Source organism: Gambusia affinis, linkage group LG03 (assembly GCF_019740435.1).
Source record: "Gambusia affinis linkage group LG03, SWU_Gaff_1.0, whole genome shotgun sequence".
Classification (NCBI taxonomy): domain Eukaryota; kingdom Metazoa; phylum Chordata; class Actinopteri; order Cyprinodontiformes; family Poeciliidae; genus Gambusia; species Gambusia affinis.
This window is the reverse complement of record NC_057870.1, coordinates 5,797,826-5,813,997: the sequence shown is the minus strand read 5'-3', so window position 1 is coordinate 5,813,997 and position 16,172 is coordinate 5,797,826. Positions and strand designations below refer to the sequence as shown.

General features: G+C 39.3%; 1 long non-coding RNA gene across 1 annotated transcript in view; it reads left to right on the top strand.

The window, feature by feature from the left end:
• LOC122827858 overlaps positions 1–15,335 on the top strand; it is a 29,662-nt gene extending 14,327 nt beyond the window's left edge. The window contains exons 2-4 of the long non-coding RNA XR_006370133.1: positions 3,548–3,700; positions 11,591–11,668; positions 14,757–15,335. This is a non-coding gene — a long non-coding RNA (uncharacterized LOC122827858). The remainder of the gene's footprint in view (positions 1–3,547; positions 3,701–11,590; positions 11,669–14,756) is intronic.
• Positions 15,336–16,172: the final 837 nt, after the last annotated feature.

Genomic DNA, 16,172 nt, shown 5'->3' with positions numbered 1-16,172 from the left:
CTCTTGCTTTTTCTGACACTCATCACAACATTGGCTCTTCTATTAACCCTTTAACCACATTTTTACCAGTGTTTCACTGAGATGTAGACCTACAATGATCTGAGTACGGGCACAGTTCCATCTTGTGTTTGCTAATTGCTGCTGACTAGTCTGAAGGAGCCGTGGAGGGATAGACGAGGGGAGGGCTGCTCTCTGAGACAGAAGCTCAAAAAATGCAGCTCTGAGGAGGAGCTTCTTCTCAAAGGTGGAGCTTTGTCCACGCAGGTATTTTGCACAGCTCAATGGTTGCCACGGGAAATTAAAAGATTTTTCAAATATGCATGAAAGAGACGAAGCAACACTCCAGGTACGCTTTTGATGCGGGAATCACATTATAGTTTAATGTAAAGCTCTCCCCTTAAAGGGATAGTTCAGGATTTTTGTAGTGAAATGTTATTGGTAGTTAACGCCCAACCTGCAGCAGATAACTCTTTTGGCGTCTTGACAGTGGACCCTGAGGCCATAACAAGAACCAGATCAAAACTCCTTCAGACAACTCCAGTCTGAAAAATCTCAGAACGCTTTATGCAAACACTACTTGACGAACCTTTGAACCTTTACGTTAAACAGTTATTTACACAGAAGGTGTGGATTATTTACAAATGATCATCCTGTTATGTTTATATAAAATACTTCCCGTCTGAACAACAATCATTAAGAAAAACATGACAATGCGTAAACAGCTGTGATGGTTTTTGAGATTAGAGTTAGGGAGAGTTGAAGTCCGCTCTGGTCTTGAGACCTGGTGGGATAGCAATTATCTTTAGCCTACGGGAGCAAATAATCTATATTTACACCAAATGAAGACACCAAACAACTTTAAAGCATTTGTTATTTATTAAAAATAATTAAATAGACAAAACAATAGCAAGGGTTTGAAGGTTTTCTGGCACCAAAACATGTGATGAACTACACGCTCTATGGTATTGATCCCAATTCGACCAAATATTCAGCCCCGAATCTAACCGTAGATGGAGGACTTTGGTTTTTATTTCAATACTTTAACAGACCACACCAAAGAAATATCATGAAACTCATCAGGGCTTGTCTACAGTTTTAAATGGATTCCCTCCTTCCACTTCAAATGCAACCCATGACTTTTGAAGTTGAAATTCATTTTCCTGTCAACAACTTTTCCTCCTTTATAGACAACTTAAAAACTGACTAACACTTTTCACACTGAGCAGAAAAGCCACAAACACACACTGACATCTGGCTGTCGTCCGAATCCGCATTAAAACGGAGGAATCAGCTGCGATGCCGATCGTGTTTTGGACAGTGCGTAGACGGTCTTGACCAAAAAAACATCAGTAAATCCCGAAACATGCACAGAAAGAAAATCATCACGCAGAGATGAAATGTGGCTTTTCTTTCTTTCTTTTTTCTTTTTTTTTTTGTGGCAGGAGGATTTTTTTTTGGGGAGCAAATTATTACCACGTGGTCAGAGAAAAAGAAGGATTGTTGTCTCTGCAGCAGATGTTGGTAACACGAATAAACGATTTTGTTTGATTTCTGCTTAACAAAACTCTGCCATATTAGGGTCCAGAATGTCATGACCTCCTGAGGATTTCTCTAGCGAGTATTCGCAGGACAGTGCGGCTGATTTAAAACGTGCTCTGTAGTGGCCTCGCTCGGTGTGACAAAGGAATAAGTAACCTGATACTGAAACAAGCACTCTGGTACACTGGTTTCTCTCAGCTGTCATGTACTCCATCACATCAAATGTTCCCAAAATGAGCTGTAACGGATACTGTACAGCCGCTCCAACAATGAAGATGCATGTCCACGTCTGCTGCTGCCGCTGCTGCCCCGGGGCCATCTGCTTCGACATCAGGGAACGGGCGGAGGTCCCGCCGATGAACACCTGAAAAATCACTTCCTCGTATTATGACAGCGACCGTGCACACCAGGTGTGGAGGACGCAGCGCACCGCAGTGTGTCTGAGCTCCTCCTGGGTGGAGGAATTCAGTTTTTAATCAGCTTTCTGCTTCCATGAAGCTTCCAAACGTCGAACTTGTGGAACAACCCAAAGAGCAAATGTTTGCTGTGTGTACTGTTTTACACATGTCAGCTGAGAGAGGCTGGCCGGTCTGTGTGCTAAGGAGGATGCATTTACTAGCAGTGCCGTGGAACTTCATTCACATTTACATCCGTCCACATTTACCAGGCAGTAGCTGCGTTTCAATCGACCATATAATTTTACAATTTAACATGAAAAAAAATAAACAAACACACCATTTTGAAAAAGAAAAAAAAACCTGTCATGTGTCAGTAGAAAGTTTTGGTAGTGAGATGAGCTTTTTTCAGCTGTATCAAAATTGGTTTGTCTTGCAAAAATGCAATAAAAATCCTTTTTGGCATCACACGAGTCACGTGATCAACAACCGGATGTTGCTACTGGCGGAAAAGACGAAGAAGACAGGAAGTAGTTGGAAGATTATGGTGCGCATGTTTTAATGACTTATGGTGTGAACAAACTTATTCACGTGTGTTTTTTATTGTTTCTCATAAACACGGCAATTGTGAAATTGTATTTTTGCAACCTGAGCAGAATATTGACAAAGTTTTGTGCACATTTGTAATGGAAACACAGCTAATTGGTGTTTTTGACTGAACAGATGCTTGATCGATTGCTTAAATTCATGTCATAATTTATTATTTTACTGCACCTTACTAATAAGTTGTTCGCAAGAAAATCAGATTTCCTCTTAATCTTTTAAAACTTAGGCAACAGGTTGTCAGAAGGGCTTTAAAAGTTTTTCTAACTGTTGCAGATTTTTAAAAAGTATGCTTCGTTTCCTACATCTTTCCATTTTTTTTAGTGATTTTATTTTATATTTGGAAGTTTAGTATTGACACATTGAAGAAGAAAAAAGTCAACATGAGCAAAGCAGAAACATTAAGAACATGTGGCAGCACCAGGAACCTCACCTTGAATTTGAAAGACAAATTCAGATTTTGGATTTTAAAATTAAATCTGCATCTCAAATAACAAGAAATTACATTGTTTTTAAGTGCAGCATATTTTGTAGAGACTTTGGTTCACGTTCACCTCATTTTTTTGTTGTTTGTAGATTCAAAAGTAGTATTATCAGAAAGACTGGCAATCTGATAATACAGTTTTTTGTTATTTCACCAATCGTTGGTTTGTGGTTGGAAGCATTTTGGTTGTGGGCACCAGGAAACAGATCAACGGCAAATGCATGCCACACTTTTCAGCTTTATTGCAGCACAAGATTTTCAAAACCACGTCTTACTTGACTTTCACTTTACAATAATGCGTTATTTGATTTTGATCATAAAATCCCACTGAAGTACACAGCCAAAATTTGACAAAATGAGAAAAGGTAAAAACGTTATGAATACTTTGGTAACTTGTCATAACCCTTTGCATGTCTGAAAGGTCCCATTCAATAAGTCGGTCAGCATTCTTTCTTCACTGCAGATGGTTTCCTAACACACAGGGCGCTCACAGGCAGCTACCAGCTCACTCCCTTTCAGTCTGCAGGTATCTGGACGATGTCAGCGTTTTGACACAGCCTCAACGCGTGCCGTGCTGACAGAATCGAGCTTTGTGCGATAAGACGAGCGGGCTGCTGAACCGGTCCCGCCCAGCTCCGCCGACACCTGCTGCAGCACCGACACAGGCACCAAATCAGAGGTAGATGAAATTATCTGATCAACACTTCCTGCTACAACATGGGCTGTTTTTTTTCCTTCTTTTTAAAAAAATAAAATAAATCTTTCAACCACTTCACCTGCGGACATGAGCTCACAAAGGAGAGATGGAATCACATTGAGCTGCTAAGTCACTGGCCCTGGCTTAAAACCGTTGCCTTATGTAACTCCCCAGATCTTTGTTTTGGTCTCTTCATATTTCAGTCAGGTTCTCTGGTTCTCCATATCAGAGCTGCATCTCGAGCAACTACCTCTCAAAAGCCTCGATTTCATCCATGACTGACTTTTTCAGCTCTCATAAGAACACAGATTAATCTTGTGTTTATTTAGCTTGCCAGGACAATTTGTCTCTTTCTCAGCAGAGTGTGTTATTAGATCCTTTTTCTTTTTTTTTCTTTACTTTACATACTACCACTGTCAGGCCAAAATGTATTTGTCAGGTGAACCTTTGTTTCCCGGTTCAGTCATTCAGCAGAAGTCGAGCCACTCGTGGGTGAGGTGTCAACACCTTGTTTAGCAACATTACAAGCAGCCAAGCAGGTCAAATGTCAAACACACAAGATCCTGACAGATAAAGCTTCTCTGAATATTTCTGAGCAGCTCAAATCTCACAGCACTGACCTGATTGTTCCTGGATTGCAAATGATTAGTTAACTAATAACTGAGTTTTGTGTCAAAACTAATGAATAAAATACATTTATTTCAGGTAAACTATAATAATTCAATGTAATTTATTATTGCACATCACAGTTTGCACTCAAATCATCTCAAAGTGGTCTGAGAGGGCAGTGCTAACATAAAACACCTTTAGGATTATACTTAACGTTAGGCAAACTGCCAGCCAGCCCCTAAGAGGCTTAAAGCATGAAAACTATTTCCAGTCAGGAAAGTCTCAAAATTAATATCTATGTTATTGCAGAAGGATAATTTGACACTCAAAAACCTTTTCTCTCTGAGTAGATTTGTCATAAAGTATATGTAAAGTAGTTGCAGTTTGTTTACCTGAAATACTTACATATTAGTACTTGACGTGTTGGTGTTGGCAAAAGAGCCAATCCAGGGGCACCATTTCTTTTCCTACATGCTGATTGGCTGTACTCCGAAACTGGGAATAAGTATGACTGTCGATATTAGCTTCTGCTGTTCTGGCCAAATGGTTTCCACTGTGCATATTAAGGTATATTTAGTATCTCAACTATTGAAATATGTAGTTATAAGTGTTTTTAGAAAAGGCTTCAAGTATTTAGCCAATCGGAGGCGGGCGTGAGTCGAGACTCCACTGTACATTATTTCACATTACATTATATTAAACAGTACTACTAAAGTACTTAAGTTGCCTATTTTTTTTCCAATACTCTTTACTCTTACTACGGTAAGTTTTTGGATGATAACTTTTTACTTTTACTTGAGTAAAATATGCTTACGTGGTGCTTCTCCTGCTTGAGAATGATCTTTGGCTTCTCGACCAACCTCTGGACCTGGAAGTTTTGGGAGTGAACTGGGAAACTTTTGACTAACTCATCCAAATCTCAGTAATGATAAACAATTAGGGGCGTAGCAAGATCTCGTTTTGATATTGAGGAATCACAATGTTTCTCATTGAGGCGACTGCCATCTTTTTCCCTTTTCCCTGATTAAGTTGTAATCAGAGATATGTGCTTGTTTGACAGCATTTTAGGTTTCCGGCAGGAACTATGAATGGCAACAGAGTGACAAGCAATGTATAAGCACTGCAAGTTGCTGAAGGAGGTTAAAAGCATCGCTATAACAACCAATGCATGGATGTCTACGGGTATGTTGAGCTATTTAGAAATCAAAACACTGTATCAATAGTCACTGGAAAATGTTGCAGATCTTAGCTGAGGCAGTGTTTTAAAGTCTGAGAAGATGAAAAGAAATCAGATAAGGACAGATTAGTTTGTTGAGTGAATTTTTCTTACGAACAATTTTAGAATCTCTTTCCGTCCCGTTCTTGTGAACTAATCGTTTCTCGTCTCGTGAGTTTTTTGGATTACCTTACACCCCTTTGAGCAGTAATGTTTCAGTTTAATATTTCAACTTCTGTCTGTTTGGTCTTTGCTACTGAACCATTTGGTTCTTATTCAGCGTGATTAAACAAGCACCAAATTCACCTAGAAGAAAAGAGCTGCTATCTGCTGTTTCAGATCACACATCTACGTTCATTTATGTCTCACATCTAGGCTATCTTTCTTCTTTTGCACATTAAGTGAAAAGTCTCTCGTTATAAAAATCCCTTTTCCCCTGACAGGTTCCTCTGTTCTGTGTCACAGGGCATTTCTTTAGCAAACACCCCGTAGTTTGGCGTAAACACACGGGAGGCTAGCATTCAACAACCCAAGCACCAAGGACAACGGTGATTATATTTTTCCTTTGTTAGCCATAAGCATCTGTGCCGCACTTGAGGATGTGGTGAGCAACTGTTTTTCTAATCTCACTGGGAGACTTAACCATGGACTATCCAAGTAAACAGTTTCACCAGAATAAGACCAGAGCCATCACTCCCCTACGGTCAGCCTGCTGAGCTGGCTCAATAAGGGTTGGCAGCGACATTTGCTGAGTTGTTCTCTCAAAGGAACACTGCTTTCAAGAACAGGGCCATATTTAATATGTTGTTCAGAGGTGTGGGGAATTAATTACAAAAGTTCTTTACATCCACTGAGTATCCTGCAGAAACGAGCCGTTAGAATAATCCATAATGTCAGTTTTCATGAGCACACAAACTCATTAAGAGCTGGTGGAATTTAAAATTGCTCAAATTATGTTTAAGGTAACAAATAAACTGCTACCTGAGCACATATAGAGCATGTTTTTTTTGAAAGAGTAGGGGGATATAACTTCAGAGATTACTCAAACTTAAGGATTCGTAGTATACGCACAACTAGACAGAGCTTTTGTATTTCAATTCATGGGGTAAAATTGTGGAACAAGTTAAATGAGGAGTTAAGACAAAGTTAAAATTTAATATGTTTTTTTTTTTTTTGTTTTATTTGATTTAATAATGAGGGTCCATCTGAAAATATCGTACAAGTTTATGGAGTTCATAAGTTTTTTACTTTTTCAAGCATGTTAAGATTATTGTCCCACAACAAAATATGTCTTTTGCATTTCTTGTTCATGTGTGTGATTTTATGCTTCCATCATGCTTGAAATAAATTAAATGTAATATATACTGTATATATATACATTTATATATATTTAGACGAGGACATGATCTGCTTTTCTTGAGATCATTTAGCCTACTTCATGTCGTCAAACAAGTTCTATTTAAGGGACATCTTGATTGAACAAGTTTGGGTGTGACTGAGCAGAAGAAGAAAAATGATTAATAGTTCATTTCTGTTAACACGGGGGTGAGAATTTGACAATGTATATTTATTCTAAAGATCTTGTCTTAGAGCAAGTTGATGTACTGGGAGGAGATACACTTCGATTCTATCTGTAAACTGTAAACAATCTCAGTCTTGAACAAATACAGGGCTAAGCCTTAGCAAGAGCTGGAGCAGGCTGACTTTACTGCAGAGAGAACCTCTGGAAGCTGAGGTAAGATAGACGCCTGCAGATAAGGCCGGTTTGATCCACACACCCCGGGCCCTCTGAAGTCGTCCCAGTGTTGTCTTACAGATAAAAGCTAGACCACAATAAAGCTCCAGCACTCAGCTACTGCAGTTTTCTTCACTCTGTCAGATGTACTTCTGCTTACTCGCTACTCTTTGTTTGACAGTAGGGTGCTCATTTTTTGAAATCAGGCGTCCCGAGTCAACGCGTACGGCCAATCTGTTGACAAAGTGCAAAAAGCTGTTCAGGTTTTCCCTGCTGCTGCATTTTCTCTGCACAATAAACCACCCAGAAAAGGTTATGAGGTCAGTCGTTTTCAGAGACGGACACTTTACATTCTGTGTTTACACGTTTTGAGTGATATACTCAAAACATATACTTTTAGATTATTTAGACTATGCCAACAACCTCTTCTTCTTTTCCTTATTTCTGATCTAAAGGAAGTGACAGCTTGACCATTGCATCTATATTATGCCGACTCATTCTTTGTTTAAATTACAAATTTTCATCCGAAACCGTTTTGGTTTTGTTTTGTATTTTCCAGAAAGCAAAGAAAATAGAGTCCCGATGGCCACGGAGCTGCTCAGCTGTGTATTACTGCCATCTAATGGTCTCTTAGCAACAAAACCTTATCTGAATTGTAAACCCTGTTTTCTCTTACTCTGCTATTGGACTGTTTCATACCACAAAAATGATAATTTTTTTTATCAATATTAGCTGAAAGTAATGGAACATATTTCTTTTTACAGATAAAATCTGAAAAATTATAGAGCCACCTTTTGCTGCAATTACAGCTGCAAGTGTTTTGGGTATTTCCTGACTAGCTTTTTATTTATACAGACTGAAAATCTTGCCCTTTCTGAATGAAAATATCACTCCAGCATCCTTGGAGTGCTGTGTAAACATTAATTTTCACGCACAGACGGAGTCTCAAATGGATTTGAGACTTTGAGTGGGCCAATCTATCATAAATATAAAGTACTTCAATCTGAACCTCTGTCTCAGTTACAAGTCTTTTACACCCTCTGTGTTTTCTTGCAGGTTCGTCATGTATTTATCTCCATCCATCAGCTCTAACCACCTTCCAAGCCCCTACTTAAGTAGCAAAACGAAACAGAAGAAAAACAAAAACAAGACTTCACATGCTGATGTGTTCAAGGCGAAGTGCACCTCCTCCTCCCATAGTGTGTTACATGTAGGTCAAAAAGTTTAATTCTGGTCTCATCTGTACAGAGGAGCTTCTTCCTACTTGGCTTGTGGCAAACGTCGACCAGGTGTTATGCTGCCGTTCCCTGAACAGTAGCCTTTGTCTTGTCGCTCCTTTATAAAGCCTGTGTTTGTGTTTCTGGTGAACATGACTAATAGTTTTAATGTTGACAGATTCTCACATCTGAGCTGTAGAGCTCTGCAGTTCCTCCTGATTTACCTTTGACCTCTTGGCTGCTTCTCCGACTAGTCTTACACAACCTTGCTGTCTAGGCAAGCAGTCATGTCCTTTTGAGTTACAGTGGTGTAAAAACCTTTCTCCCTTAGCCTTCTGCTGTGCTCTTTGGTCTTCATGATACTGTTTATTTACTAATGTTCTCTAAGAAACACTTTATCAAATCCAAAGGACTAACTGGATATTTTCCATTCCAATTAGGTGAACTTTGAAGGTAATTGTTACAGGTATTAGAGGGAAGTGGGGTTCATGCCAATGTGCCAAAGTGTCGATGTGTGCCAAAATTTTTTGCTCGCTTCTCTGCGACACAAAAAAATAGACTGTGTTGTTTTAGTTTCATTTCACAATTGCCTACTTTAAAATACTTCTGCTAGTCTACAAATCACTGAATGTCTAAGCACCAAAATACAGTAAAGACCTGCTGTCACATCAGCCTTCCAGACCGTTCAGGTGTTCTGGTTCTGGTTCTGGTCTGCTCAGTGCCCTCAGAACCAAACATGGAGAAGCAGCGTTCAGCTACTAGGCACCACAAATCTGGAACAAGCTTCCAGAAAACAGCAAAACAGCCGAAACATTGAGTTCCTTTAAGACGAGACAAATCCTCCTCCTGTTTAGAGTCGCTTTTGAACCGTAATAATTTGAACATTGACCAACATATTTGATGTGTAACGATGATTTTAACAATGTTATTTGACAAATACTACGTCTATCACTGGTTTTTCACAATTGTTAACTAAATGACGCGTTTATGATGTTTTTAGGTCTTCATGATGAAAAGCACTTCGAACTGCCTTGATGCTGAAACGTGCTACACAGAAAAACCTGACTTGACTATTGTTTCTTGGTACATCACATAAAAAGCCTATGAAATTCATTCAGATTTTTTCGTATAACATGATAAAACATGTAGAAATACATGAACACTTTGTCAAAGACTGCATAAGTGAAACCCAAAGCCGTCGGCTCACGATACTGTAAACAGCGGTGTTGTCTTTTCCCTCAGGTTGTGTGTCTATATGCGTTCCTGATCCCTTTCAGCCGAGACACCTGCCTAAATATTGGTTCCCAACAAATACAATCATGAGCCGATTCAACCTGAACTCGTCGCAGCGGCCCGCCTCCTTTGTATCCGGAGCCTAAAGCTCTTAAGGGCCTTTGTGAATTAATTACATGTATCCAACAAATAAAGTCTGCAGCTGGCTCGTGGCTCTGTGTACTCGGCAATAACTCATAAACACATAAGCAGAGTCTCGAAAGCAAACACACAATGAGGATGGCGACAAGTATCGCTTTCCACAGGCGGTGGCCAAACAGAGCTCCGCATGTAGGGACACACCGAGTCCTAACCGCACACTTAAAAGCAGCACGTTGATACACTGTATCTGCTGTCAGGACCATTCACCTGCTGCCGTCTCTCAGCGCCGCCATTCAGAGACGCTCTGCTCCGCCAGGGCAAAATGACATGTCATCACCTCACTGTATTGATCCAACTTCAGGAGCAAAGTGGAGGCCTCTACTGGACATCTTTTTTACATGTATATATATATATATATATATATATATATATATATATATATATATATATATATATATATATATATATATATATTTAAAACAAAGCATTTCAAATGGGCAGTGTTATGTATTTTCCAGGCACTTTCCAGGCGACATTGTATAGAGCAATCAATTAACTACAGCTGTGTTTCCATTGACTTTAAAACTGATCAAACTGAAATTACGAAAATACTTTTGATTAATGAAAATACGTCAAATGAATGAATTTTAAAAGAAGGTTTTCTGCTGTAATGTGAGGTTCATTTTCGGCTTTATCAAAATTAGTATAATTTGCGGAACCGCACTGGAAGCACTTTTTTCGCATCATACGTGTCGCGATCAATAATCAGATGTTACTACTGGTGGAAAAGACAAAGAAGATGACAGGAAGTGACAGCAAGATGATGTTTTTAAAAACGTCTTACGTGAACAAACTTATTCACGTGTGATTTTAGTTGGGTTTATTAAATGGACACTGCAAAATTGAGTTTTCTTGACATTAGCAGAATATCAACAAAGTTTTGTGCATATTTGTAATTGCATAATTGCTTAATTTAACACCTTAAAATTGGGACTCTGTCCCTTTAAGAAATTCCAGCCCTTTCCCACATTGTGCCTTTAGAAAGTCATCAAAACATGGTTCCTCTAATAACCCTTTAAGACCATTTTCACCAGCGTTTCTCTGAGAAGCTCAGCAGATGTTCAGTTCCACCAGGTGTTTGATAATTGCTACTGGCTAGTCTGTAGGAGCTGAGTGGGGGGAGTCACTGCTCTGGCAGATGGAAACTCAAAGGCAGTTTCACCAAAATGTTTTTGCACAGCAGAAAGATTGTCATGGGAGATAAAAGGATTTCTCAAACATGCATAAAATAATCAAAGCAACAGCAAGGATGTAACATCCTCATCATGACGTAAACCTAAAAAAAAAAGTTGATTTCACATGATACTGCCCCTTTAAGGCCTTTCCATTCCTCTAGCGATCTGACGCTCTCGCCTCTTCTTTAGTGTTTGGTGTCGGTAAACACAGAGTTAAAAGGCCCCACACACCTCCTTAGAAAACAACACAAAACACGCTTGAGCTGCAGCCAGCGGCCTTTCAGTGCCGCCCAAACACAGAGCTAAGGTGATCCAGCCCCCGTAGCGTCGGCGTGGCGTTGTCCGCTGACAGCTCCTGTTAGGGCTGCCATTGTGCGGACATGACCGTGGCAGAGGAGAGGGCTGCCGGCTAAAAGCACAAAGGGGACATGGGCGCAAACTCCTGTCCTTCTCCCTCTCTCATCACGACTTGACTTTTCTCCGCAGAGCGTTTAGGATGGATGAGGATCACCAGGGCCCCGCCGCCACTCCAAAGGACGAAGGTGACGGGAGGAGGGGTCTCGGGTGAATAGAGGGAGGCGGGGTGTCCTGGCCGGCTAAAGACAGGTGCTGGCCAAGCTATGAGTGGTTCGTAATGGCGCTGAAGGATAAGTTGCTGTGAGAGATTCTGGAAGGAGCTGAGAGCTTTTTCTCAGCTGCTCCGGTCCCTCTCCTCCTCTGGTCATTTGTCTCGGCTAACTGCCGGAGCAAAAGGTCCTGTTGCGTCCTGACACTTTGGACATCTTTAAAGCAGAGGAAACAAAACACGAAACCATTTAGGATGTATCTGTTTCCCCTGTGGTGCATTTCAAATACCTCCAGTTTACCCCCACAGGAAACTCTACACTATAGGCATTTATGCTCAAGTTAGTAATGTCCAGTTTGTCTTTTTTCATAATAAGACTCTTGTATTTATTTACTTGGTCGCTACTTTATGTTACAGGTGTCCAAAGTGTGCCCCTTGAAATGACGGTTCACCCCCTGACCACAACTCAGAAAACAACAAAATAGAAAACAATGGTAACACTTTATTTGATGGGTTGTGAATAAGACTGTCATGACTGTCATAAACATGAGATAACACCTGTCATAAACATGAGATAACACCTGTCATAAACATGAGATAACACCTGTCATAAATATTTCAATCTGATTAAACTTTAAAAATTATGTAGCTTCATGTTATTAAAGCTAAAGTTTAATTATTAACACTTTTATAACAAATTTATGTCAGATCAGGATTTCTTGGTTAATGTCAAGTTGTAACAAAGACATTTTGAATAATGTCAACTTTGTATTAAGTGTCATGATTTACTGAATGACACTTTATGACAGCAACAGTCATAAATATTCATGAAGACTCACTCATTTTTATGACAGGTGTAATGTGATGTTTATGACGGTGTCATGACAGTATTATTCACAACCCGTCAAATAAAGTGTTAACAAAACAATTAATGGCCCAAAACATTTGAAAATTGTCTGTTGTCCTTTAGTAAGGCAACAGTCTGGAGCCTGTTTTTATGTTTTGGATTTTTAGTCATATGCAGATTAAATTTTTAAAAAAAGCTAAAGCAAAAAAAATTATACTAAGTTTATTTTTGCATTTATAACTGAATGAATATATTTGCCCACAAGTAATTAAAAGTTTAGTCAAGTTGACAAAAAAAAGTTTGGACATCACTTGTGTAAATACGAGGTTGTAGACCGACATTTATGGACAAACTGCTTGTCCATAAATGTTTAGAGTTTGATTACAAGAAGAGTTGTGCTAAAACAAGAAAATTCTGCAAATGTTTAAGGATTTTTTTTTTTCAAAAAGTTGTGATGACACAAGGTCATTCGTTGCTGCTTTTCAAAGGTTTCTTTCATGTGAGTTTAAAACCCCATTAAAAACCCCACGTCTTAAAACTCTAAGGTAAATAAGCAGGAGGTAGATATGTATACAGTAATTCCTTAAAAAGACATTTACAGTAATTTTTATGTCATACAAAATCACGTCATATATGACATTTTAAAGACTTATGTTGTCCAGGAAGTTGTAAAAGTTGAAATTGATGACAGTCCACTCTCGCCTAACTTTTGTTTTCACGAACGGAGGAAATCAGAACACTCTTTACTGTAAGGAATCTGTAATCATTGTCGAATGATCTAGTTTCAGTCTGAGTATTCTAGAGTATAAAATAGAGATGACCATATTGTGTCCACATTAATTAAAAACTGTGAAAGACTCCAATCGTGTTTTATTTCAGAGGTAATTGGAATCTAGTCAAGTCAGCAAAGTAGCAAAGTAGATGCATTTTAAGTCAATTGTTTGGCCGATACAATGGAAATCAATTGTTTGTGTCTCATCTGTCAACCTTGAACTGATTTTTGTTTCTACTTCCCAAGATGATTCTTGGAAGTTTGTAAGCACAGCAGGGAAACTCCACATCTACTTCCTTTTTTACTTCAAAATAAGAGTCTGAAACCAGCTGTAGCCAATAAGGTCCCGGAATCTTATGGACTCCTTACAATAGTTTTTTTTAGCTTTCTCAATCATAGCTGCTCACAATTACTTCACCGGCTAAAGTCGCACACCGTCAGTAACTAGACAACGATTCACAACACACACTTTGGTTCAAAAAATTTCATCAGCGTCATTTTAATATCATAGGATATTAAATTAACCAGTAGGTTTAGTTTCACATCTACTGTTCATGCGATGGATGTCTACTGACATCTTTTTTTTGTACTCAAATAGATGTTAAAAGTTACACATCAGTAGATTTATTTATTCAGACGTCTTTTCAACTTTTCTTTTGAGGTGAAAAACAATTTTAAAAAATTCATCCAACATTTTCTGGAGCCAACAGCATGAACAGAATTTAAAAAAATCAATGTAATTGGAGTTGGAAATAAAACTGCTTTTTTGGTGAGTTTACATCATGAGACATTTTCTTTTGTCCATGTGATACCGTCGCATTCCGAAAAGTCTTTTTTTTTTTTTTTGCCTAATTCAACTTTTGTCAAAAAATGACTTGTGTCATCCTATTAAGAATGTGACAATGTGTGCTATTCATGTTTGTCCTTAGAAAGATTGTAAATGTCATAAAGCACAGCTTTTGTCCTTTGAACCAAAACCTCTCCCGCAGAAAGCCTCATGTCCTGTTTTGAGAGACTTAATCAGGCTTTCCATATTAAAAAACGCTGCAGGTCAGCTGGGTCACTGAGACAAAGGCCTGTGTGGAGGGTGGAGGTGGGGAGGGAAGCTCCGTGTGCCAGGGATGACAGACGCTGAGATTTGATTGGCTTGTTCCTGCGCGGATGGGATTCGCTGTCAACAGGTCCCAATTAGTCCAATCAGGGTGGAAGGAAACGGCACAGAAAGGATACTTTGTTAGTGCCACCATGTTTGTGGAGCTGATAAAAAAAAAATAAAAAATAAAACAAAACCACAATCACTCGCTCTTTCTTCTCGCCCCACCAGCCGGAGTCTGTGGGGACAAATCAATTTGGGATTTAGACATTGATGCTGCTGCGTTGCTTTGTTGACACCCGCATTGTTGCGGCCCCTAAGCGTTGCTGTTGATGTAAATATTGCCCTTTCCCATTCTTCTGTGTTTCTGAACAGTATTCGGCGACCACGGCTGCTTCCTGACACAAATGTGTCATCGGGAGTCTTTCAGATCGCAGTCAAACGCGCCTCGGGTGATTCATGGGAGGAAACGTGATGATGAGTCATACGGGAGAAATATAACCAACCGCAAAGAAATTCGCGGAAGAGGTTTGAATTTGACACAGTGGTGTAAAATAAAAAGGATAAAAGAAAAAGACTGTTACACTTAAAAACTTGAAGTGAAGACAATGTAACGTCTATTAAAGTTTTATTGCTCATTGGCAACCAAGCAGGCACCAAATGCAGTGAAGAAAACAGGAAATATCGAAGCACTTGGAGATTCCTTAAAGCAAACAACCATCCTGGCTGATCGGCCATGGCTTAGTGAGTGATGGGACATTGACCTCTGACCTGAGGAAGTCATTTAGATGAAGAGGCACTGAAGGTCTGATTCATGGTCAGAGAATCAGCCCCATCTCCATGGATCCAGGGATGCCAGCAGTGAGGATGGACAGGTAATTGGGGAGGAGGGGTGGAGCCGCGGTTCTGATCCCAATCTGCCAATTTTCTGTCTGACAGGCAGTCTGCTGCCAAAAGAGACTGAAAGAAACAACATTGTAAGCCATAAACCATGTTGACCTTTAAAATTTTGTTCAAAAAATTTATGTGCAGGGTGTGTTATTCATAAATAAGCAAAATTCTCAATTCAAAAACCCTTTTTGCTGCTAAATTATTGAATGGAATAGATGTGAGTTTAACAACTAAGATATTTATTGTTTTTAATCTATAATTTTGATTATTCAATCATCAGATCTTATAATTTTCATGCAGTGTTCAAGTGTTCCCAGACACTTTGATCATTCATGTAACTTTTTTTAAAGAAAAATAAATTTTTAGAAGTGCTGACTACGCAGGATGATTTTTTTCACTATAGACTCAGCTTGTTTAGTGAACATTGCTATAGTCCGGCCTTTTACTTCCAAACGTCATGTGGAGCAATGAATTGTGGGTAATACACTTTGCTAAAATCCCATTGAATGAGGGATTGGCCGCAATGTGGACAAGGGCAGAAAGGGGGCGGGGCTAAAGGCAGCTCCAGAGGTTTGGAACAGACACAAGGGTGAAAGTGTGAGAATTGGGACAGGGCCTTGATTACGGATGTCGCTTGTGCGCCACATTTACAGCCGTACCAGAAACATCCGAATGCAAAGGTTCCACTTGGAAATTTTGTCTGTAACAAAACAAAAAAGTGTGATTAATTGCACTACATTTTTTTGTCCACCCATCCATCCATTTTCTTACACCCTTGTCCCTAGTGGGGTCGGAAGGTGCTGGTGCCTATCTCCAGCTAACATTACATTTTTTTGTTTTAACCCTGGACAAAATCTAAAGCACTTCAGATTTCTTCACTCTAGATCCACCATAACTTTT